The sequence below is a fragment of the Onychostoma macrolepis genome, chromosome 23 (assembly GCF_012432095.1).
Source record: "Onychostoma macrolepis isolate SWU-2019 chromosome 23, ASM1243209v1, whole genome shotgun sequence".
Taxonomy (NCBI): domain Eukaryota; kingdom Metazoa; phylum Chordata; class Actinopteri; order Cypriniformes; family Cyprinidae; genus Onychostoma; species Onychostoma macrolepis.
Window position 1 is genome coordinate 23,366,783 of NC_081177.1, and position 23,745 is coordinate 23,390,527.

The 23,745-nt window shown below is 37.7% G+C and overlaps 1 protein-coding gene across 6 annotated transcripts in view; it reads right to left on the reverse strand.

The window, feature by feature from the left end:
• zbtb46 (zinc finger and BTB domain containing 46) overlaps positions 1–23,745 on the reverse strand; it is a 109,650-nt gene that overhangs the window by 78,733 nt on the left and 7,172 nt on the right. Inside the window, exon 1 of one of the 6 annotated variants that reach the window (XM_058764519.1) lies at positions 9,602–9,960. The exons of 3 other annotated variants lie outside the window; for them this stretch is intronic. The gene's annotated coding sequence lies outside the window, so the exon portion shown is untranslated. Of the gene's footprint in view, positions 1–9,343; positions 9,569–9,601; positions 9,961–23,745 lie in introns of those variants that run through there. 2 more of the 6 variants (XM_058764520.1, XM_058764521.1) reach the window with 2 other exon arrangements.

Below are 23,745 nucleotides of genomic sequence, written 5' to 3' on the forward strand. Positions count from 1 at the left end.
TCTTTTGTTTCATATTTGATAATCAAGTATAGCTTAACAATAGCCAGTGTTTTTACCCAGGCTTGTGTTGCCATGGTAACCACGAGTGTGGCCAAGAGTCAACCCTGTCACCAGACGCTTCGCTCCTGTCCCATACTGTCTGTTTTTCCTTCTTTTGTACATTTCGCCACACAGCGCTTTGAATCGCAACGAACGGCTCAGGTGTCACCTGCAGAGGCTAACGTCGCTCAATTAACGACGGGCGAAATATGCGAGCGATGTATAAGCTGCAGCATGCTGCGTGGAGTAGGAATAGCAGGGCTAGCGTGTTGCTCTGGTGATCACGATCATTCAGCGACACCGCCCACCTCACAAACCTAATTTTAAAGAAAGTCACACATTCCCACGTTGTGAGGTGGCGGTATCGAGTGTCCAACCAACACTTTCTCTGATCAACCCCTTGGGTGGGATGGGAGAGGACCTTCATTGCTTTCCTTTCCTCACATTTCGTTTTAAGAAAGCAAGAAGGTCCATAAAATACCGTGGTGGCACATTGTGTTTTGAACCATGAATAATTTTTTTTTTTTAACTTTTTGCAAATGATGAAGTCGGTGGGGGCTGCCAAAGGGTGAGGAGGTCTGAAGAGTTCAGAAAAAAAAATAATAATAATGAAAATTTATCAAATAAAATAAAAAATAAAATGAATAAATCTCAATTAATTAATAGATTTACAATTAATACTAGAAGATAAAATTAAAAATTAATTATTAATTATTTTTTCTTCTAAAGTAAACTGATCTTGTTTTAGGTATGTTCAGATATTTAAACTGACCCTAAATTTTATCATTTCATTTAACAAAAATAAAAAGGCCCAAAAAAATACTGTGGTGGCACCTTGTGTTTTAACCATGAATAAAAATAAAAAAAAAAAAAAATAATATTTTTTTTGCAAATGATGAAGTCGAAATAAAATAAAATAAAATAGAAAGAATAAAGCTCACTATAAAATTCCCAATAATAAAGCTCTTAGATGTATGATTAAAATGTTTTTAGTATGTTCAGATATTTATACTGAAAAACAAGATAAAAAAATATTGATTAAGAAGGAGCAGTAACTTAACTCACCCTAAGCCTTATAAATTTATTATACAAAAATAAAAATGACCAGAAAAACCATGAATTAAAACACACCCACACAAACACACACACATTTTTTGCAAATGAAGAAGTCGGTGGGGGCTGCCAGAGGGTGCTACGAGGTATGGTAAATTCAGAAAAGAACAGAATAGAATAAAGCTCAATACAAAATTCCCAATAATAAATTATTAAAATATTATTAGATTTGTAATTAAAACTAGAAAATAAACTGAAAAACTAAAAACCTTAATTCAATCTTGCATAATATTTCATCTAACGTAAACTGATCTTGTTTTAGGTATGTTCAGGTAAAACAAGATAAAAAATATTGATTAAGAATGGTAGTATCTTAACTAACCCTAAACTTTCTCATGTCATTTAACAAAAATAAAAAGGGCCACAAAAATACTATGATGGCACCTTGTGTTTTTAACCACAAATAAGTAAGTAGATAAGTAAGCAAGTAAGTAAATAAATAAATAAATAAACATTATGATGTTGATGAAAGCTGCTGGAGGGTGCTAGGAGGTCTGAAAAATTCAGAAAAAATAAAATAAAATAAACACAAAGTGTGTCACAGTGTTCATAGCTAACCCATTCCTCCGTAACATAATTGCAGCACAAACGTTCCCATGCATCTTGGCACTGCAGCACGCTCACCTGGCAGTGGGGGTGTTCAGTCTCGGAGAGCAGGGCGTGGAAGCTGGAACCAGAGTGAGATCAGGGCTTTTATTTAATCTAGGTAGAAAAGAGAAATGGGGCCATGAAGGGCACACCTGTACCACTTCCAACACCCCTTTTCCAGGCCTAACAATCAAGTACACACTGGATTGGGGAGGGCTGGAAAGCAGATCTGGCGATCAAGGAGTCAAGCATGAAGGACACAGTCCATAACTGACTGATATCGTCCATCAAAGTGACAACAAGGGTTTTGCTGTACATTATTCAGACTGCAATTTTTGCGTATTGTCACAGCGTGCAAATCCAAGTTGTTATTGAAGCACTTTGACAACTGACAAGACAGAGGAAAATTACAGCGAAAGCGGCAGTCCCAGGTTTCTGCCCGCGCAATCGCTTCCATCACATTTGAGAGTTTCCCATTCGAGACACTTATCCATCCGCCACAAATGTACCTCTTCACCGTGATGAATATTTCATGTTCTGATGGCACTTTTAAGACAGAACTAATTAACGAAAACTAGTTGATCTGGCATACGTTAAATCAGTTCAATTAAAAGCACGCAGACAAACGCTACATGCTAATAGCAAGAGCAGAGGAATAATTGTATGTTGAGGGGGAAGTGCTGAATGTTAAACAGGCCCTGTTAACAGCACTTTAGCACTTGGCGATGAACTCCTCTCAGGATTACACCGACCCTTGATAATGGACTAATGCAGATCGTCACATCACACAATACATTTGGAAAAACCTAGGCCTTCCAATGGCCGTGACATATCTACTGCCTGCGAAGCAATGAGGCGGTGTGGATCTGATAGACTGTGACACTGCAGTTGGGGATTTGGGAACATGAGCCATGTGCACCACGAACTTAAACCAACTTTGACTTTTGGTTTGGGAATTTTCAAAGCTCGCATTTAGACACAGATCTAGACGGTCTTGAAGAAAGGAAACCTTCGCTCTAACAATGATTGCATTGGCTTTCTGAAATTCACAGCGAGGAGGAAAAGCGTTCTGTGGTATTGTGGGGTAAATGTGTTAGCGCTGGGAGTGTCTCCACCCTCCCTTAATGGTTAGCTCTTGGCAGACAAGATGGGATGAAAAGTATAGAGACAGACTAAACCATCTTCTGAAAAATAAACAGAGCTTTTAAGAGACAGACAAAAGTGCTATGGAAAGTGGACAACTGCCTGTCCACCGATTCACCTGAGAACGTTTGAAATGGTAATAGTCTTCCTGTCCAAAACTGAGTGCTAAAATAAACCCGTTTTCTTTGTTTGCTCTATTATTTTTGTCGTATCTCAGTTGCTACTCCTTGACAGAAACTGTTTTCACTGAAGAGCACATGGAGCTTTTTAACAAAATTTGTTAAAATACTTCCTAATCCAAGCTTAGCATGCAGAGACGGCTGTAAGTCAGTCATTTTTAGGTTGATTTCCTTGAAAAGTACAACAGTATGTCTCTGTGTTGCTTTGAAAACACTGCTCTGTTTGTTTGAACATCTCGACCAGACTGACACAGCAACAGGGATTCAACCAATTGCATGAGTGTAAGGCGGGACTATCTGTTTGTCCAAACAATGGAACATTAGTGGGTATGAAAATAATTTGAAAATAATTTTTGCAGTTCTGGTTGGTGCAGAAATTACACACTTCAGCTGCTCCTCAGGCGTTTCTCCAGAGAAAAGACTCCAGTAATCTCCATATGTCTCCTCAAGACAATTTCAAAAACTGAGATTTCAAGCTGTTTCACCGTGTAAAAACCATTTTACCAGGGTGTTGCTAGGTAGGATACATATGCAGTTGCTTAGTGGGTCAATTAAATATAGGGGTTTGATAAAATCTGACTGGGAACTGTAGCAATTTTCATGTCCAAATTAGCATTCACCACAAACTATTGGACTTGAGTGAACTATGAGTGAGCTGCAATTAAAAGCCTAGCCTAACAAATCAGTTGTAAACCAAAATACTACATACATATCAGTGCAAAACTAACCAGCTTACAAGTGTTAAGTCTGAAAATGTAATAAGTGTAAAATAATAAGTGTGAATGCATAATCCGTTGGGATGAATGAATATTGTGCTATGACATTATGTGGCTATTTAAACTGTAAACTTGTATCATAATCAGGGTTGCCAGCTCCACAGTTTTCCTATGGAATTGGGCTATTTTTTATCTGTTGCTGTGGGTAGATTTTTTTATTTTTTTTATTTTTTTGTGGGTTAATGGTTTGACATATTGCATAAATTATATTTGACTCAAAAGCTTGTACTGAAGTATTTTAATATACCAATTTATATTCTTCTACTGATAAAACTGTGCTAATGACTGTTAGGGAGCCTGTGTACAGAAATACATGACACGCACCAAGAAGGAGAAGAAATGCATCAGAACAAGTTCTTAAAACTGTAAATACTTTATTTTCAAATTGTTGAAAATTAGAATTTAGAATTTGGGCTAGCTTAGTCATTTGGGTTATTTTTAAGCTAGATTGATCAATGCAGATCTGGCAACCCTGATCATACTTGTGATCATTTAGATTACGGTGAAATAAAATAAAGATGCCATGCGCTCTGAGAGTTTGAATAGCAGTTTGTGTATATATGAATGAGCGTGTCTCTCTGGGTCACCAGATTTGAATCTCTCGGTTTGAGTGTGACGTCACACTGTCCTCAAAACACAAATGTGTGAAACTACTGCTGGAGAAAATTTAGTAACCGTCACAAACACATGCCATATTTACAATATGTGACACTTCATTTAACACTCGCATTTGAAGCTGAGCAGGGATGTATATTAGATAAAGTCTACTTACTCTAAACCCATAATCACCATGTTAAAGGGGCTGAAGAGGATGAAGACAAGTATGGTTTTAACTGGTAAGGGTTAGCATACCTCCCCATGTGTAAACATCCTGTATTTAAGACCACGTGTGGTCAGAAAGTAAGCCAGAAACGACTGAGTGTGACAGGGGCGGGGGTGTTGTAAACGAGTTTGTGTGTGCGTGCGTTTGTTACTTTGCAAACCCAAAAGCAGGAATACGCGACGATTTACGAACCACCAAGCTGGACTGAATTTCACCAGCAGACAGAGAAAGAGAGAGATAATTATTATTATTGTATGATTATACGAGATGGACAATCTGAGAGAGCGCAAGGAGAAAAAGAAGAGGAAAAAACAGAAACAAAAACCTCACAACCACATCCTCTTTTTCAGCCTAGGAGTGTAAAGCCCACTGCTAAGCGCTTGCCCAGGGTATGCTATCTCATTTCCAGGGGCTTTTTTTTTTCACTCGGTTTCTCCCCCAGGGCTTTCCACACAGCCTGAGAGCCCCCACTGAAATATTCACAAGGCACCTGAGGACACAGGTCTTTGTGGGGCGGTTCCAGGGAGGTCGGCTCCGGTTTAACCCACACACCGAGCGCCTAATCTAGGGGGATGAACACATCTAAGTGGCTGATGAGCACAGCTGTCACTCCATACACACACACACGCACAGGCCCCCAAACAGCTCTAGGGAGTGAAGCGCACCTGTATGCATCCCCGCTCACACAAAAGAACTCCTAGTTTTTTGGTAAGGGACGAGTTTGATTGCACATCTGGTGTGAGGGTGTAAAAATAAAATAAAAAATTTAAAGGGAACAATTGTGTGTTGAACAGTCATGTTTGCATTTAGCTTTAAATATTGATGCGAGGCATCATACGAGACACGTACTGTACAGATGTTTAATGTACAGTGTGTTTCTAAGCTGATAAATAGAATATCGGGCTTTGTGTGGTCTTTAAAGTGAGGAGGAGAAGCAGGTCCCCAGTGTTGTTGCAGGTTCATGCTTTCTAACCTGTTACCCACACAACACAGCCCACAGCCCGGGGAGAGCAGCCATCTTCCACACACTCCACCCACACACACATACATACACACTCAGCTGTGTGTCGTGTCAGCTTGCACCCCCATACCCTGCCTCCCCACATCAGCACCCGTTCTCCATGAACACACACACACACACACGGCCAGTTGAACTACCCCCTCTCTATCTGTTCCTCTATCCCTCTGCACCATCAGCCACCTCCTCCCCCATATCTTGCCTTTCTGTGCAAATGTTCAGATTAACAACCGCAACCACCCTGAATAAACACCGCACTGCACTTTCTTGTTCAACTAACTGCCTGAACCTCCCTCAAGATACACTTGCACATCCACAGTCATGTTAAACATGTATGCTTAAACATTATAGCAGTGCAAACAATTAAAACAAACTACAACGTAGTGGATTCCCTCATATAAAGTGGGAAAATATAAAATAAGCATACTTTGTATATTCATTTAGCTGAATGCAATTTGAGCTTTAGGCGCTGACATGCATAATTCAGCACATTAAAAGAATATTCAGGGTTAAAAACAATTTCAGTTCTTTTGGAAACTTCTATGCTGTCAATTTCAATAGAAACTTTCAACTTTGTGGAACTCTATGGGGCATTCATTTGATGTTTTGTTTGTTTGTTTGTTTGTTTTAAGCGTGGACTCATAATTAGTCCAACTCAGGCTAACTTGAAAAATATGCCTGTGGTAATATTTCAACAAAATTATATTATACGTTTCACGACACCTTCAAAGTGAAATGTCCAGTGCCAGAGTGAATCTGGCAACATGAATACAAGAAACTTAAATTTAACATGTTATATTTTATTATGTTGGTTGTTGTACGTATTGCAGCAGATTAGAAATTATATGTCCAATGAGAGGCCTTAAACGTTTAATGTCAATTTACCTTTAGTTATAAAGCACTTTATACAATAAGCTACAGGTTGTTTCAAAGCAACTTAATGGTCTATCGTGCTTGAATATAACACACCATTTACACTACTCAATAGTGTGAACAAAAGCAAATGTGAGATAAAAGGGCATTTGCTGAAGCAAATATGCCATTTTAATATGCTTCCGAGTCTTTGAGCACTTTTATCAGTTCTCATTTTTTCACTCAATGTAATGCTGCACCAGGTGCGCTACAGAGTAAGTTTACTACATCTAAAAAGTCAAACATATAGAGCTTGTTATGTGATGCAAATGTCAATTATTTTTTGAGGTCATAACATAGTATTGTGCAAGGAACCACACAAAAATTTGTTTTAATTAATAATGCCCCCTGTAATCATATTTAGTTTGAAAAGGAATAAAGGTTATTAGTGTTATACTGCCAGTAGTGTTCTTTTCAGATGACTTTGTTAAATTATTCTCTGTGGTAATCGACAGTAAGGCAACAATAGAGTTGAACTTGTGTTTAATATTCTTTTAACAGCTCATTAAGTGCTGAGTGAGGGCAGGTATGATATTTCGGCTTCATTAAAGCAGTTCCTAGAACACAATGCTGTTCTTTACTCCTATTTCAGCCCCTCTCTTCCCTTTACCCCTTGCAGTAGGAACCAGTTCCCCTCCCCTGCTTTCTGTTGACACAATACAACCACACCTGCGAGGAAGTCAATATGCATAGTGGACCAGAGCCCCCTCCTGCCTAAAATGTTTTCCCACATATGCACACACATAGATTCTCCATTAAACAAAAACACCTGGACACAACCCTGACACGCAACACCAACACTGCCCTCTAGAATGAGAGCTCTTACTATATAGAATACACAAATATAGTGTGTGTGTGTGTGTGTGTGTGTGTGTGTGTGCGCGTGCGTATCGAAGAACAATCATTTATACATTTGGCAGACGCTTTTATCTAAAGTGCCTTAAAAACATATTTATGAAGGTATATTTTTATGAGTTTGTGTGCTCAATGGGAATCAAACCCCTGGAGCTGTTAGCACCATGCTTTACCAGATGAGCTGCAGGAACACAATCACTATACTTTTACCCGCAAGAATAAGAGTTAGATAGTGCTTCTCATTATGATTCTGTGGAGTATCTACACACTTTATAGTCAAGTAAAGGAAGAAAGCAAAGAAAAGACCACATTTTAGTGGCTAATAACAGTTTGAAACTGTCAGAGTATATAACAGATAAAAAGACCATATGAGAATCTATTTCCCTGGTTTGGTCAGCAACAAGTCCAACACATGGTGTCATTAAATGATTCTAGGCTACCTTAAAATTACTGTTTTCCATCCCCAGAGAGAGATAGGGGTGGACGGGCTGTTCTGCTACAACAGACACCTGCCAGCATCGTCAGGCACACACACACACACACACACACCGACACACCACTAACATCAAGACACATTACAATCTGTACATCTACAATAGTATAAATAATGCCGCTGGCATGCTAATTAACTCATTATTCAAATAAAATCGAGGTCGTGAGTGTTAGAGAGGCGGAGAAAACCTAAAAAGTGATTGGCAAAAGGAAGTTGTCATGTTTCCACTGGCTTCATTCTGTGTAGATGGGCATGAGGACAGTTCCTTACATAACCAGTTCTTCTGCTCAACTGACTCATTTTTGCACTGCAGACAGTTACAATGCCATAAATACATTAATGTAATTTTAAAAAGCCTGACGGTTCCAATTATTTACCTTCTTATATGTCGTAATACAAGTTAAACTAGCGCGGTTAATTTCACACACAAATGCACTGATCAGTAACATTTATCGTTCTTAACAGTCTGAATTCGACATTTTCGCCCGAACAGTTACAAATATTTCCAACTAACCAATCAGAATCGGGTACACCTGTAGCAAACAAGAGCCGACACGCCGCGAACAAGCGTCATAGTAATCAATACAGAGTGCCACATTCTTTTCACAGAAACGCTGAATGATACATTGTTGCGCGTAACGCTCGATTCAAATGTATCAATTCAGAGACGCGCGTTCGAATATATTGTTGACGTTTATCTGTAAACCCGCTGATGTTCCGCCGTCGGCGAGTCAAACAAGTGGGGTCGCTCCCCTTAAAACCAACCCGTCAGCGAGGAGAAAATGGAGGAAGACGGAACTGACCAGCTTTAAGGGGGCAGACGGGGGAAAAAAGAGACAATAACCCGAAGAGCAGCGCTAGTGTCACCTAACGCTTCCCTCAGCGAACACTCGAATATACTCCGCTCTCCTCAAGTTGAGGGAAGTGTTAGGCTCCGAGTCCATGGATTCAATTATGAAGGACATAAAATAATAGTAAAGTGAGTCCAAAAAAAAAAAAAAAAACCCTTCCCTTTTCTGGTAGTAGGTTTAGGGTGTTGACGCAGCAGAAATTTCCAGCTGGAGAAATTCCCCTTTTGGAGGTTAAATGAGGGGAGGAGAGAGTGGGGTTAAGCCCCTTGCCTGCCAAAGCTGAGCTTTTCATTTAAATACCACCACCACATGCACTGACCCCCAAAGGACGTGATTTTAGGATTAAAACTTAGGGCAAATGTTATCATATAAATAGTAGGCTATTAAGTTCCTGGTGAAATGTGAAGTAAAGCGTAATCAGCGCGTTCAAAAGGTTGACAAGACAAAAAAGAAAGTCTCCCATCACTCCAATAAAACTCTATCCTGAATGAATGACTGCACATCTGACAGCTGTTCGCAGCGCGTGCATCATCTGTCATGAACGTGTTCTCACCTGGAGACGTCAAACAGGTTGCTGTCACGCAGTCTACTTCAATGACGTGAAAATAACGCAAACGCACCGGCTTCGCGGAAACTCGCAACTTGAACTTACCTGAATACCTGTGTTGAGGCGCGAGCTCATGTCTCTGCCATACATCCAGATGACAAGTCAAGTATGATTGTAAAATCGCTGAGACTGAAGCCTGCCTGTGCGGTGGTCAGAGAGAGGAAGTGCTGTTAGAGACAGAGTGGAAAGGTGAGAGAGGCATACCTGTTAACCCATGAGTTCTGGGGGAGCGCGATGTCGATGCTTTGGAGCTCCAGTATTTCGCTCGTGACAGGTTTGGGAGAATGAGCACGTCAACAATGTCAGCAGTCAGCTGGGAGACGCGTGTGTGTCGGTCAGTGTAATTCCCCTGCTCGCTGTCTCCCTCTCTCCACGCTCTTCTTTTTCTGTAATTCTCCCTCCCCTGCTTTTCCGTGTCTCGGTATCAGGAACCAACCTCCCCCTCTGTGTGTGTGTGTGTGTGTCTCTAGCTCTCTCTCTCTCTCGACTGAGAGTCAAATACAGGAAATGAGGCAACATAAACGCTCGCATTCACCATCAAACCCTGGACAGCTCCAGCTTAACCTCATACAGCCATGAAGCACGTCAATTATGAATATACAGAGGGAAACACGCACACCTTATTAGTATAAAGATGCTTAACGTACTAATAAGACAGGTGGAATACGGTTGAATTGAATTTCGGCTCAACTTAAAAAAAGAAAATTGTATTAAAAAATTGAAAAGAACAATATACAATAAAAATAATAAAGTAATTCAATCCGTGTCAATTTTTTTAACCTGTACATGGCGTGTGTGTGTGTGTATTACATTAAAAATAGCAACATAATAGCATATATACACACACACACACACACATACATACACATACACACACACACACACATGACGCGCGCGCGCGTATATATATATATATATATATATATATATATATATATAATGCTATTATGTTCCTATTTTTAATGCATGTTATCTGAGCAATTTGTGTCAGTTATATTTATATACATGACTTGTAAATATAAAACGAACTGTTTTTTATTTATTTATTTTTTCATTATACACACACACAGACAATTCATCATAATTATAATTTATATTTCATATTAAATGTAGCTATGTTATAAAATGAATTTTAAATGTATCATCACAGTGTCAATTTTATTTATGTACATGACATTTAAATATAATGCTGCTTATGTACATGACATTTAAATATAAACTTTTTTTTATTCACTAGTTTGCTTAAAAAGTCTGCTGGTATGCTTATATAATTATATATTATATTATAAAAAATTATACAAGATTTAGCTAAATATAATATGATTTATACAAACACACACACATACATACATATTTCAGTATATAATACATGATATATTTTATAATACATGTTGAAAAATTATTATTTTAGCTGTTGCAACTATAATTGTCTTTACCAATTTTCTGTCTATACTAATTGTTTTAGCTAATAGCTCGTTTAAAAATCCTTTTGTCTACCAGAGCTGTGTTTAAACCGAGTGTCCAGTTCATATAGAGGTTGTGCTGGTTTTTCCCGTGGGTACTGCTGAATTTGCATGAGGGAGCGTCTGTGCGTATAGGCGCGTGTAGGCGTGAGTGCGCGGCTGCCACACGCTTTTGTCCACTGTGCGTGAGAGTGACACGCGCCCCCTAGTGGCGAGAACGGCGATTTGAATTCACCAGCGAGGGCATGTCATCACGCTAGTGTTCTCAATCTGTGTGGAAGGTGTCACCTGCGTATTTATGCAAATCACAGGAGGCGTGGTTACTTTTGCTAATTTTGCATATTCATAGAGATGCATTAAATCTGAATGGCTCAACTTTACAGTCCAGTTTTTGTTATTTTAATGCTGTCACTCACGCTTAATCTGAGATACAACAGTCAGGCCATTTGGTATTGCACATGTGCGCGTTTCAGAGCTTTGGCCGGATCGGAACGTGTGTCAGGCAGGGTTTGTGTGTGTGTGGATTAAACCCATTGACCTGTGGCAGGGCTCCTGTCTTAGGCTCCTGTGCACGCGTGTAATACTGATGTTCTTTAGCCACTCTCTGCGTCCGCAATCCGTGTCAGAATCAAGCTGCTTTTCTCCCTTGCTCTATCCGTCTGCCTGTCCATGTACGCCAACGGCGGTCTGCCAATCTGCCTGACACAACACAGTCTGCCTGATTACGCCCCTTTATCCTGCCACCTCTTAAACACCATCCCCCTCCATCCAGCATGGGGCTCAAACTTCATTAGCCCTCTTACGTATTTATTCATTCATATCATGAACACTCATCAAAGCCGGGCCAGAGGGACAAGGGCCAGAAAAGGCCTTGCACACACATAAACATAGGGAAGTGACCAGACAACATATTATTTTCAAAACCTCTCAACAAATATGCTCAGACAGTCCTGCTAGCACTAGAAACTCTATGCTAGAAAAAAAAATGTTTTATTTGAAAAATTACCTTGTGAAAAAGAAGTAGACCTTAACATAGTTTTTCAAAGAGTACTAATACAAAACAAATATACTTTAAAAGAATATACTTACTTGAAAACGGAATGTAATGTTTTCAGGCACCTAACTGCATTTTTATTGCAAAAACATTTAAATGTATTATAGTTTAAATTTATATTAATGCACTTTAATTTGACATTATAACAGTGCACCTTTTTTTTTTTTTAAAGTGTACCTAAATGTGTTAAGAAAAATAGTCACGAAAGTGTAAGTACACTTAAGTGTGTGCTTATATATATATATATATATATATATAGGTACTACAAAATATATTTTGGTTTAAAGTTATAATTATTAAAAGTTATAATTAAAATGATTAAAGTTATAATATATTTATTGACGTAAATAATATAGTCTATATTAAAATTAATATTTAATTTAGCTGTTGGGACTATTGTCTTACCTAATTTTCTAAATTAGATTTTTTTCCCCTTATTGTTCTCTTTAAGAATCAGTAGCTAATTTACACGTGCTTAAGTATGTTATTTAAAAAATACTCTTAAGATTCGAAGTACACTACACGTGTATTCATAAGTGCAATTAAGCACACTTCTTTTTCACAAGGGTAGGTATCTTGTTGCAGCCTTAAAACTTTGTTATTTAGGCCACTACAAACACATTTCAACTCATCAATGCACTCAAACACATGTACAAACAGACCGTAGATGCATAATTAAAAGAAAACACTCCCGTAAACGTCAGCACAGGAAACGAGAATGGAGTACAAGTGCTGACACGCGTTTGAACCGTGACAACAGGAGGAGAAACATAAATAGCATCCTTAAAAACTTTCTGAAGTCTGAAATTAATTACGTCTTTACTCTGGCCCCCCTGCTGTGAAGCGCAATAATCGTTCACGTCAAACAAGCGGGCGAAAAATATATATAAACACAAACTGTCATAAAAATAGCACGGATGGATTTCAAAGCACCGTCCCCCCACCTTTCACTATCAATTTGCCAGCGAGCTGAATAGTGCTCTGTTTCTGCCAGTCTGTCAGTGGATGCGAAGGGAGACCAGGTGTGTGTCTGTTCTATTCAGTGACGCTCCGGTTTTCTGTGGGGAGCTCAGAGACGAGGTGTCCATCTAAAGGTGCAATGTGACGATAATGGCAGCTGACAAAAAGCAAAACCGACTTCTACACTAGCACCCGCTCTAAAAACACCTCTCAAAACAAACAAACAAAAAAAACACAACGAAATGACAACGAAACAATGACACCTTTCACAGACATTAATGGGTGAACGGAAAAGAGGGTGGATAGACTGAGGAAAGGGAAGTGAGAGTGAGATGTTTTGTACTGTAGACTAGATACATGACAGACTATCAAACAACACAACAGCTCTTAGGTGTCTGCGTGTCCATCATCGTCTAGTCTGGTCAAGTCTAATCTTGTCAACACGAAGCAGTGTTCAACACAGGGCACTTCCACACCAGAGCTTTTGCTGCAGACTCCGCTTCACGTCAGGGCTCGGTTCGTTTGATTGGTTGGCTGTATGTGTGTGAATAAGTAAACCACACCTGAGTCTGTTTTGAAACAGTATGATTCATTTGTACTCACAATTGGTATGAAAACAATCTGGCCTAATTTGGTGAACAACTATTGATTACCTTTTAGTCTGTTATCCCAAACGGGATAAATCCACCTTCAAAAGTCACAGTCTATATATTGAAGGGTCGCTCTAAAAAGAAATGCTCAAAACCAAAGGATTTTGCAAAAAAAAAAAAAATAAATAAATAGGATTTCAAAGGGTACAACTGATGGACACTTCACTCACAAATGTTGTCATTTTTAAAGAAATTCAAACAAGAAATAACATTTTGTGGCTCTTTCACCTGGGCACCTGAACCGATCATCTCTTCCTCTTTACTAGTTATAGCGTGAAATAAACATAAATGAACATCAGAAGGTATCTTGTTTCAACCACGGAAAGACGCCAATACACAAAATTTTCAAATTCAAGTCCACTGACATTAATCTACTCTCTTGTCTGGTTTGTTTTTCTGACAAAAATGGCAGATTTGGCGCTATGATTGGTCAGATCGCCTGTCAATCAAACTCCCGGCGAATGGTCAATTGTGCAACGATGACCCCTCCTGAAATGGCTCGGGAAGATGATGCAGAAATACGTTCCAATCACACTGCAGAACCTCGCCGGAAGTAGTAGATACTTTTCGTCTACTCTTTTGATCACTATGAATTTGGACATTCTGCTGTTTTAACGTACTGTTTTTAACATACTGTTGATCCTATGTAGCCTCACCACTTTTCAGCACTGCACTTGTTGTCTTTTATCTTCCAGTTTGTATTTCCACAGCATGAAGGTAAAGTTGAACGAAACCACTCATTTTAAAATCTTTCCGGTCGACTGACATTTGTTATGATATTCGTTTCGAACATTATAATGCACGATAACTTTCGTTAACTCTACAATAAGTAAATCCACTTCACCAGCGAATAACTCGTCAGCAGTGATGCTACTGAACCTCTGTTTTTGTGGTAGCTCTAAGATAGAATTCTAAAGATGGCTGCACACTTGTTTCTCTGGTATAAGGTCTATATTGGGAATGTGCATCTAAATAACTGAAATCTCGATGCATAGCCAACGACATGATACATTAAAATACATATGAAGCAGCTACCGATGCGATATGATACGATACGTTACGATACGTAATACTCCTATTACGATGCAGTGCGATCCAATTTCGATTTGATACAACACAATGTGATTCAATGCGATTCAATGCAATGGAAAATTGTCTCTCAGGACACGCCTCAGTCTCCATAGTTTTGTCACATTCACGTAGCAGCAGCGGTGATGAGAGAACACACTTGAGAAACAGTTTAGAGAGGAGAAATCAATTTACATAAATTATTTGCAGTATTGGGCAGTAACTAGTTACTAGTAATTTAGTTACTGTAATAATATTACTTTTTGCAGTAACTAGTAGTGTAACTAATTATTAATAAGATTTCAGTAATAATATTACAGTTACTTTCCATAAAACAGCTTAGTTATATAGTTACTTTTGATGCCTCAACCCTGTTGATTTAAAATTTAACAATCAAATAATTACTAGATTTATTTTCATAATTTTAATGACTCGACGCGCACATGCATGTGATGTCCCCAGTGCAGCAGGCAAGCTTGGAATATGGAGAAGCTTACATTCAGCAGATAGAAATATTGCATTATATTGATTTTGTCAGGAAAAAAGATCTGTTGTGTAGGTTGTGGCTCTACTTTACTCTGGCATTACATCCCTCTGATCAGCATGTGGTACATTATATTAATATAATTACAATTATTTTTGGAAGATTAAACAGTTTCTTACAAACTCAAGTGATTTGATAAAATACATAACAAAATTTAATCGCATATGGGTAACAGAGAAATTACTTCAAGCTACACATGACAATTAATGAGATGAATACAACACTTCTACTTGAATGTCACTATCAGTCACTATTGAGTGTTTGTAATAACTTCTGACTGAGATCCAATGGATTTTGGTCAAATGATGAGGCAGAAATATGTTGTTAGTAACATTCTAGAAGAATTTTATGTAGAAGATACACAACTTCTGTGGGGCGTGAAGGAAAAGTAACGCAACTAGTAGTGTAACTGATTACTGTTGCCAGAAAGTAATAAGTAAAGTAACAATATTACTTTTGAAAGGAGTAACTAGTAATGAGTAATAAATTACATTCTTTGAGTAACTAGCCCAACACTGATGATTTGTCACTTTCTAAATAATAAAAGTATAGCGCATCGGCTAGTAATTATACATAAATTGTTTTTTGCTGATGCAAATATGTAAGAAACAATGCATTGCGATACAAATGCCAACTTGTATCCGATACACTCTTTTTTTAAATCAATGCATCGCATTGTTAACTTTTATGCCAATACCCCTTATGCGCATGGGTGAATATTACCATCCCTAGTCTATATAATATGGAAGTAGGCATACTTGGACACAGCAATTCTCTGCAAAAGTATGCTGGCATTTAGATGATTATTGTGTGTTTTTGTGTTACTGAAGTGATAACAAACCTCAGTCCTCAAAGAGATGACAGCGTTACCTTCAAATGTATGTGGAATTAAGCAGTATCTGTTTTCATTTAACTTTCAGTGGACACTTTAATATCCCATGAGGCCACGGGACAGGAGTTGTTTTTGAATAGCACTGAAGAGACAAACTGACCCTGGTAGGTCACATAACCTTAACAACAAGGTGGATATAGTGCATCCAAATTCCATTCATACTATATAGAACATACTTTTTTAATGGCTCCGAAGTCAATTTCAAACCAAATGTGGCACCTAGTAGTTCTGGACTCTATAGAAATTCCCCTTAGCAACATTACTGCATTTGAACCAGTCCACACGAACAGACGCAAGGCTCAATCTGTGCATTTTGTGGTTGTAAAACAACAAGAGTCACAAGTAAGCTGGCACCCTCCTGTCTAGAGTTGGTTTAATAAACAGTTGTCAATAATACTCACGTGGTGCTCATGTAGAGGACACAAATGTAGCCTAGGGGTTTGGAACCGAACACTAAAATTTGAAATAAGCCCCACAGGGGCAAGGAGGCGTTACCGAACTGTTCAGACCAAACAATCGAACCAAGTATGCAAACTGCCCTAGACTCGCTGAGTTAAAACAAGGTTTTTCCTGCAGTTAGAGCCCTTCATGTTAAAGACGGACTGTGCTGCGAGCTGGGCTGAACTCGGGCTTCTCTCCTCTCTCTTCCCACTCCGCCCACTCCATTTCCTCTTCTTCTCTTATTTCTTTTGTAGCACCGAATGGCCTTGGCTGACCATCACTAACCACCCCCCTCGCTGCCCACCGCCTCTGCCCCTGCCTGCCTCAGAAATCACTCAAGGCCCTCTCTCTCTCTCTCCTGCTCCCTTGTTTCTTTTCTGCTCGGTTCTTTGCAGCCAGAGGTGACCTTCCCCAGCTTACAAGCACATAGACTGAAGGCTCGCCTCCTGTTTAGCTTTAACAAGCTCCAATCTTTTCTTTCCATTTCTCTCGTTCAGTGTCAGTGTTTTTGAAACATAAAAACGAAAGCTAGCCAGACCACTGTTCCCTAACTCTTGTCTCTCTCCCCGGCTTATATCTCATTTACTCACTCTGTACTTGTAGGGGGGAGTATTAGAGTACAAAACGACCTTCTCTTGCCCCGAAGCAAAAACATCATCTTATTGCAGAGGTCACCCTCCTGATACAGCTCTCCAGGTTGGAACACTATACTGCTTGTTTTAATGATGTCAGGGAACACACAAAGCTTCCAGGACATCTCTCCCCCTTTTTTCTTTTGAAATACTAAAATCCTTCCTTCAATCTTTCATGGCGAGAGAAAAAGCCTTTCCAATTCCTTAATGTATCTAAAATTAAAATAGTAATATTGGGAAATATTATTACAAACTGTTTTCTATTTTAAAATTGAAATTTATTCCTGAGATGGTGGCTCCTGAATCACAAGAATATTAGATATATAATAATAATATCAGAATGATTTCTGAATGGAGTAATGGCTGCTGAAAATTCAGCTTTGTCATTACAACAATAAAATACATTTTAAAATATATTAAAGGAGAAAACAATATTTAAATTGGTATAAGATTTCACTATTACTATTTTTTTACTGTATTTTTTATTTTGCAAATATTTTTAATGCAGCATTGGTGATCTTAATTTTTCATAACTATTGACCTGCAGTGTATATCATAAAAAAATATAAATGTATTTAAAATAATTATAATAATATAAAACTTCTAATAACTGAATAATCACATAAAATCTCTAAATATTAGAATGATTTCTAAGTAATGAGTAATGGCTGCTGAAATTTCAGCTTTGTCATCCCAATAATAAAATACATATTAAAATATAATCAAGTAGAATACAATTGTTTTAATTTGTAATATTATTTCACAATATTACAGTTTTTACTGTATTTTTAATATTTCCCTCCATTTCCCTTGCAAAAACAACAACAACATTCTAAACCTTTGACCTGTAGTGTATATCATAAAAATATAATTAAAATAATCATAATACAAAACCTACAGTTACTCTAATAACTGAATAATTACATGAAATATAAATCTATAAAATACTAATAAACTAATCTATAAAATCTATAGAGAAATGTCTAAAATATAAAAGCATTTTTGAGCTCCATGTTGCTCTTCACAGCTATCTCAACCTTTACACCCTCACAAGTAGTTTGTAGATCCAGTGAGAGCTGTGTGTGTTGAGTGAGGGGGAGGAAAGGGTTAATCCTCGGCATTGCCTCCTGCTTTAACAGAGCAGCAAGCCATTTAATTTGACCTTCCCTGACCTTTAGGGGCCGTGACACACTCCCACACCAGAACAAATTACCCCTGACCTCGCAGGGAAGGGGCAGCGCTCGGCCATGAGGGTGCTCAGGTCATCGGCTCTGGGCTGCACAGGAACTACAGTACATTATACACCAATATATGTGTGTGTTTGTCTGTGCGCTACAGGAAATCAATGCATTGTGTATTCTTTCATTAGACAATACAAATGTATTCTAGGATCTACACAGCACAGTTTCATGTACCGTACTTCTTCTTTGTTGCCCCAGGGTGATTTCTGCACAAAGTATTTTCCAGGAGTTTTTGAAGATTTTACAGTGTGGTTTCATGTAGAAAACATTTAGGGGTAAAACACAAGAGGAACTGATGTCAGTAAAAACCCAAATACTTTCAGACATGGCCTTTTTTTGCCTACATGAACGTGTAATTGACAGGGAAACACCTTTGTTACATGACGTAACTGTTAAGAGCTTCTCCAAACAAATGTCAACATCCACTGCCACTCGTCATGTCCAACTTTCTTCATAATTCCCCTCTCGCTTTCTTCCTCATTGCTTCACTCAATTCCTGTATGGGTGAATCTCACTAGTAAGTCAAGTCTAAATCACGTTTCACCCTAAATTTGAATGTGTCTGGATATAACCCACACAGTAAAAAAAAAAGTTGAGCCAACTTAAAATTTTAAGGCAACATTTTTGAGTTTTCTCAACTTGTCATTTTAAGTTTATACAACAAAAATTTGAGAATCTCCCACAAAAATGAGTTGAGCAAACTCAAAAATCTGCTGAAGCTGGTTGCCTTAAAATTTTAAGGTGGCTCAACTTTTTTATTTATTTATTTATTTTTTTACAGTGCACGTTTGTGTTAGGGACATGAAAGAAGCCTCAAATCATGTGACTTGATGAGAAGTGGTGTGTTATTATAAATCTAAGCAATTGGAATTGCAATTTTTGCCAGATCTTTAGATGATAAAATTAAAAATCACATTAGCAACCACTTGAATAAGTTTCTTTCTTCTGTTGAACACAAAAGAAGATGTTTTGAAGAATGTTGTTAACCAAACAGTTGATGGTCCCCATTTACTCTCAAAGTATATTTTTTCCATATAATGGAAGTCAAAATGTTTGGTTACCAACATTTTTCAAAATATCTTCTTTTGTGTTCAACAGACGAAAGAAACATATTCAGGTTTGAAATGACATAAAGGTGAGTGAATTATTACAGAATTTTTATTTTTGGGTGAACTATCCCTTTAACAACTGAATAGCAGTAATGTTTTACACAAGCAAGCGTCACTTCAGGAGGGAATAAAAGATTTAAAAAATAACAATTAAAATAATTGTATCAAATAAAAAAAAATAAGAATTTAATTGTTAAAAAAATCATTTAAGTATAATATATACAATTAATTAAATTAATACAATTATAATTACTATTAATCGTTTGTGGCTGTTTGCTTCTCGATGATGTTAAAATTACTGTAATGGCATGATGTAAAATACTCTTTTAATATTTTTGGCATTACAGTAATGAAAATATTGCACAATTGTTATCAAAATGTCACACTTAAAAATAATGGTTTTAACAGGATTTGCTTTCTATATAGAGCACAATTCACATCATAATCATATTTCTTTATATTTAAGGATGAAATATGACTTCTTTCTTTCTTCCTCCACTTCCACTCGCTCACAGCCTACTCCTCCTCTTCTCAAGCTGTTCATCTATTGGGGAGCATTGGTTTTTTTGTCATAATCGTCTCAGAGGCTGATGACCCGTTTCCACACTAGCGAGGTGGAGGCCTGTGTGTGTCTGAGCAGCGGTTAATGTGAGAGGACAGGCCACGAGAGAAGAAAACACACGAGTGCAGAAAGAACTGATAACCACTCTCGCTTTTTGTATCTCGGTCCTTTTCTTCCTCCCTCCCGCACTGAGGGAAATGTATTGGAAAGTAGCTGGCACCAGAGCCCGTGATGTCACTGCTGGTAGGTGTTTAAGCAGCTTACTAACATGAGAGGAAGAAAGAGAAAAAGAGAGAGCACACAGCGTGGGTTGAAAGGGTAGGGGCATGTGCAGATGCTGTATGTGGGTATGCGCTCGGTGGAGGATGATGTGTGTCAGAAGGGCAGATACATGGAGCCGGGAGTGACCGTTCTTAGGCTGTGAATGTGTGCGAGAGTTTGAAGACGTGATTAGTGGTGTTGGCTAATCGAAGACTTTCACTTACAGTACGGCTGCTGATCAGAGATCTGAACAAACCTCTAAAGTCTTTTGCACACCAAGGCCAAAACTATAACGCTAACTAAAAAGTATAAACTCTTCTATTTCTATGAGAATAAGGAAGTCCACACTTTCAGAATGATTGTTTTCCAGCTAATGAGAGAGAAAAACATTGACAGCCAATCAGAATCCACCCAACTTTAAAGAGATTGAGCATTTAAAGGAGCAGATGACAAAACTAAAGTGTACACTTATAAACAATGTTATCGTGCATCGGTGTGCCACGTAAAAAACAACAACAAGATTACGAGATTAAAGTCATAATATTTTGAGAATAAAGTCATAGTGATATCAGATTAAAGTCATAATATTTTGAGAATAAAGTCGTAGCATTATGAGGTTAAAGTAGTAGAATTTTGAGAATAAAGTAAAAATTACGAGAATGAAGTCGTAACAATATGAAACTAAAGTCGTGATGTTTTGAGAGTAAATTAAATCGTAGCATTATGAGATTAAAGTCATAGCAATATGAGATTAAAATCACAGTATTTTGAGAATAAAGTAGCAGCAATACAAGATTAATCAGCGTAATATTTTGAGAATAACGCAGTTTATTGCGTGAATACATTTAATTAATCTGAAACTTCCACCACCTACACTACAAATAACGTCTGTGGCATCCAACCTTTTATTCATGTTTTTAACATTAAAAACAGCAATAAAAATGTTCTAAAGGCTGAAGTGTGCTCCAACTCATTAACCTCAGTTATATTGTTGTCTTTTCTGAGGTAAGTAATGTTACATGACTATTCACAAGCTGTTTTATTGACAGTAAATGATTGGAAATAATATTTCACATTTTCAAGTCGATTCAGTATTTGTATTCAATTAATGTGAATTTTCACATTAATTACTTCTTCATGCAATATACGACAATATATTCAAAATATTCAGATGATTAATCTAGTATTGCTGCGACTTCATTCTCAAAATCTTGTTTTGCTACAACTCTATTCTCATAATTTTGACCTTATTCTAAAAATATTATGACTTTGTGCTCAAAATATTAAGACTTTATTCTCAAAATATTATGACCTTAATTTCATATTGCTACAACTTTATTCTCAAAATATTACAATTTTAATCTCACATTGCAATGACTTTATTCTCATAATTTTAACTTTATTCTCAAAATATTATGACTTGATATCTTGTAATCATCTTTTTTATTTTATGCGGCACTAAAACACAGTCCTATAAAGGGACAGTTCACCCAAACATGAAAATTGTAGCATCATTTACTCCCCCACAAAGTGTTCCAAACCTGTACAAATTTCTTTCCTCTGTTGAATACAGAAAAGATGCTATGGACGTTAATGGCTACCATCGACTGTTTGGAAGGTAGCCATTGATTTCCATAGTATGGGGGGAAAAAATCAATTCATACGAGTTTGGAACAACATGAGGGTGAGTAAATGATGACAGAAATTTCATTTTAGGGTGAACTATCCCTTTAAATCATTGTTCTTGGTTTAGGCCTTAACACTAAACAACTTTGGTACGTAACCCAAATTTGTGTGAAGGATATGGCTTTTTTCATGTCCTTTGCACAAACGTGGGTTACGCAGGTTACAAAAATTGTAATTCCAATTGCTTAGAAATGTAAGAACAAGAAAAGGTGTCATTACATTTCTCAGCGACTACAATTTTTGTAAGCAACCACTTAGCAACCACCCAAAATACCATACAACCACTTTAGTAACGTTCTAAACATATCACAGAACATATCAGCAAATGCAATGCCCTGGCAAACATCCATAACAACAGGGGTGTTTTACACAGGCAACATCGCATAAAGAGAGAGAAAAAAAAAATCAATAAATAAAATAATTATATTTAATACAAAAATATAAATTATATACAATTTAATTATAATTAAAGAATTAATATTTGCTCATTTGGGAATATATGTCTTTGTGTCAGGTGGGTTGTTTTTTGAAACTAATGAAGACAGGATCCAGAGTGAAGGCGTCAGAGTGACATATTACACACTTTATGGGGTCAAACAGAGAATCTGGGTTGTGTATGTGTTTGTTTGTAACGATGAGAGATTTAAGCCCCATGTCTTGTGTAAGAAGACCCACCCTAATAATTTCCACACTCCCACAGGATGGAATGGGTTAAAGGACGCAAAGGGAGAGGCATCATGGGAAGGCGTGGGATTCTCTATCCGTCCAGCCTGTTTTGCGGTTAGAAAGAAAAGTGAGGTCAGAAAAGGAGGAGTTAAGGGGGAACAGCGATCGAGAGAAACAGAGGGAGGGAAAGAACATAATTGAAGGGTAGGGCCACTGATCAAGACACACAAAATGAGTTTCAGCATCATCTACACAAAATCTGCTCACATGCCAAAATGAAGATAGCCCAGGACAGAACGTAGAGACTATATTCATATTTACTGTACTGATTCTGAGGGAAAATCTGTGGAATTCCATTGAATTCCACAGATTTTCACTGAAACATAAACGTTCTAAATGGAGCCCAGAGTACAACACTCCTATTGATGACTGAAAGGACATTTAAATTAGCCAAAATATTGAATAAACAAACACAGAATGGACAGGGAATGTGAGGAATATTATAAATGACAGGCATTCTAGTTAAATGGAAATGTGTGGTGCTTTCAATGGAATTCCGTGGGTGAAACTTCCATGTAAATCTGGGAAAAGTCCATCAAGTATTATAAACGGCAGAGGCATCTGAAATATATTTTCTTTCAAAAGGAAAACAGAACAAGTTTCTATGAAGTAACAAACATTTAGGTACTCCAATTGCGATGACATACCCTTTTGAAATTAATATGTTCTATGCCAGACTACCCAAGTGTAAATACACAGAACTGTACATAACTTGGGATGCAGGATTTTTCACACTTTTTATCATACGTCAGGTGAAAATTCTCTTGAAAAGGTCACAGAAGCAGCATGTTTTGAGGTTTTATTCATGTCTATAGCACATAGTGAGGGACCAGTTACACAACAAAGACTTAATACAGAACGCAGTGTTTGTTAGTGGTTTTGTTCAATTCCATAACTCCGAGTATGGACCAGGCACACCAATGATCTGATACACCCTCACAGAAACATAAACAGGCGCACACACACAAAAAGAAGAACATGTCTTTGTCTTGTCCTCTCAGCAAACTCATGCTGATGAAGACGCAAACACTCCCTCATTAGGTCACTCCTCCCCCATCT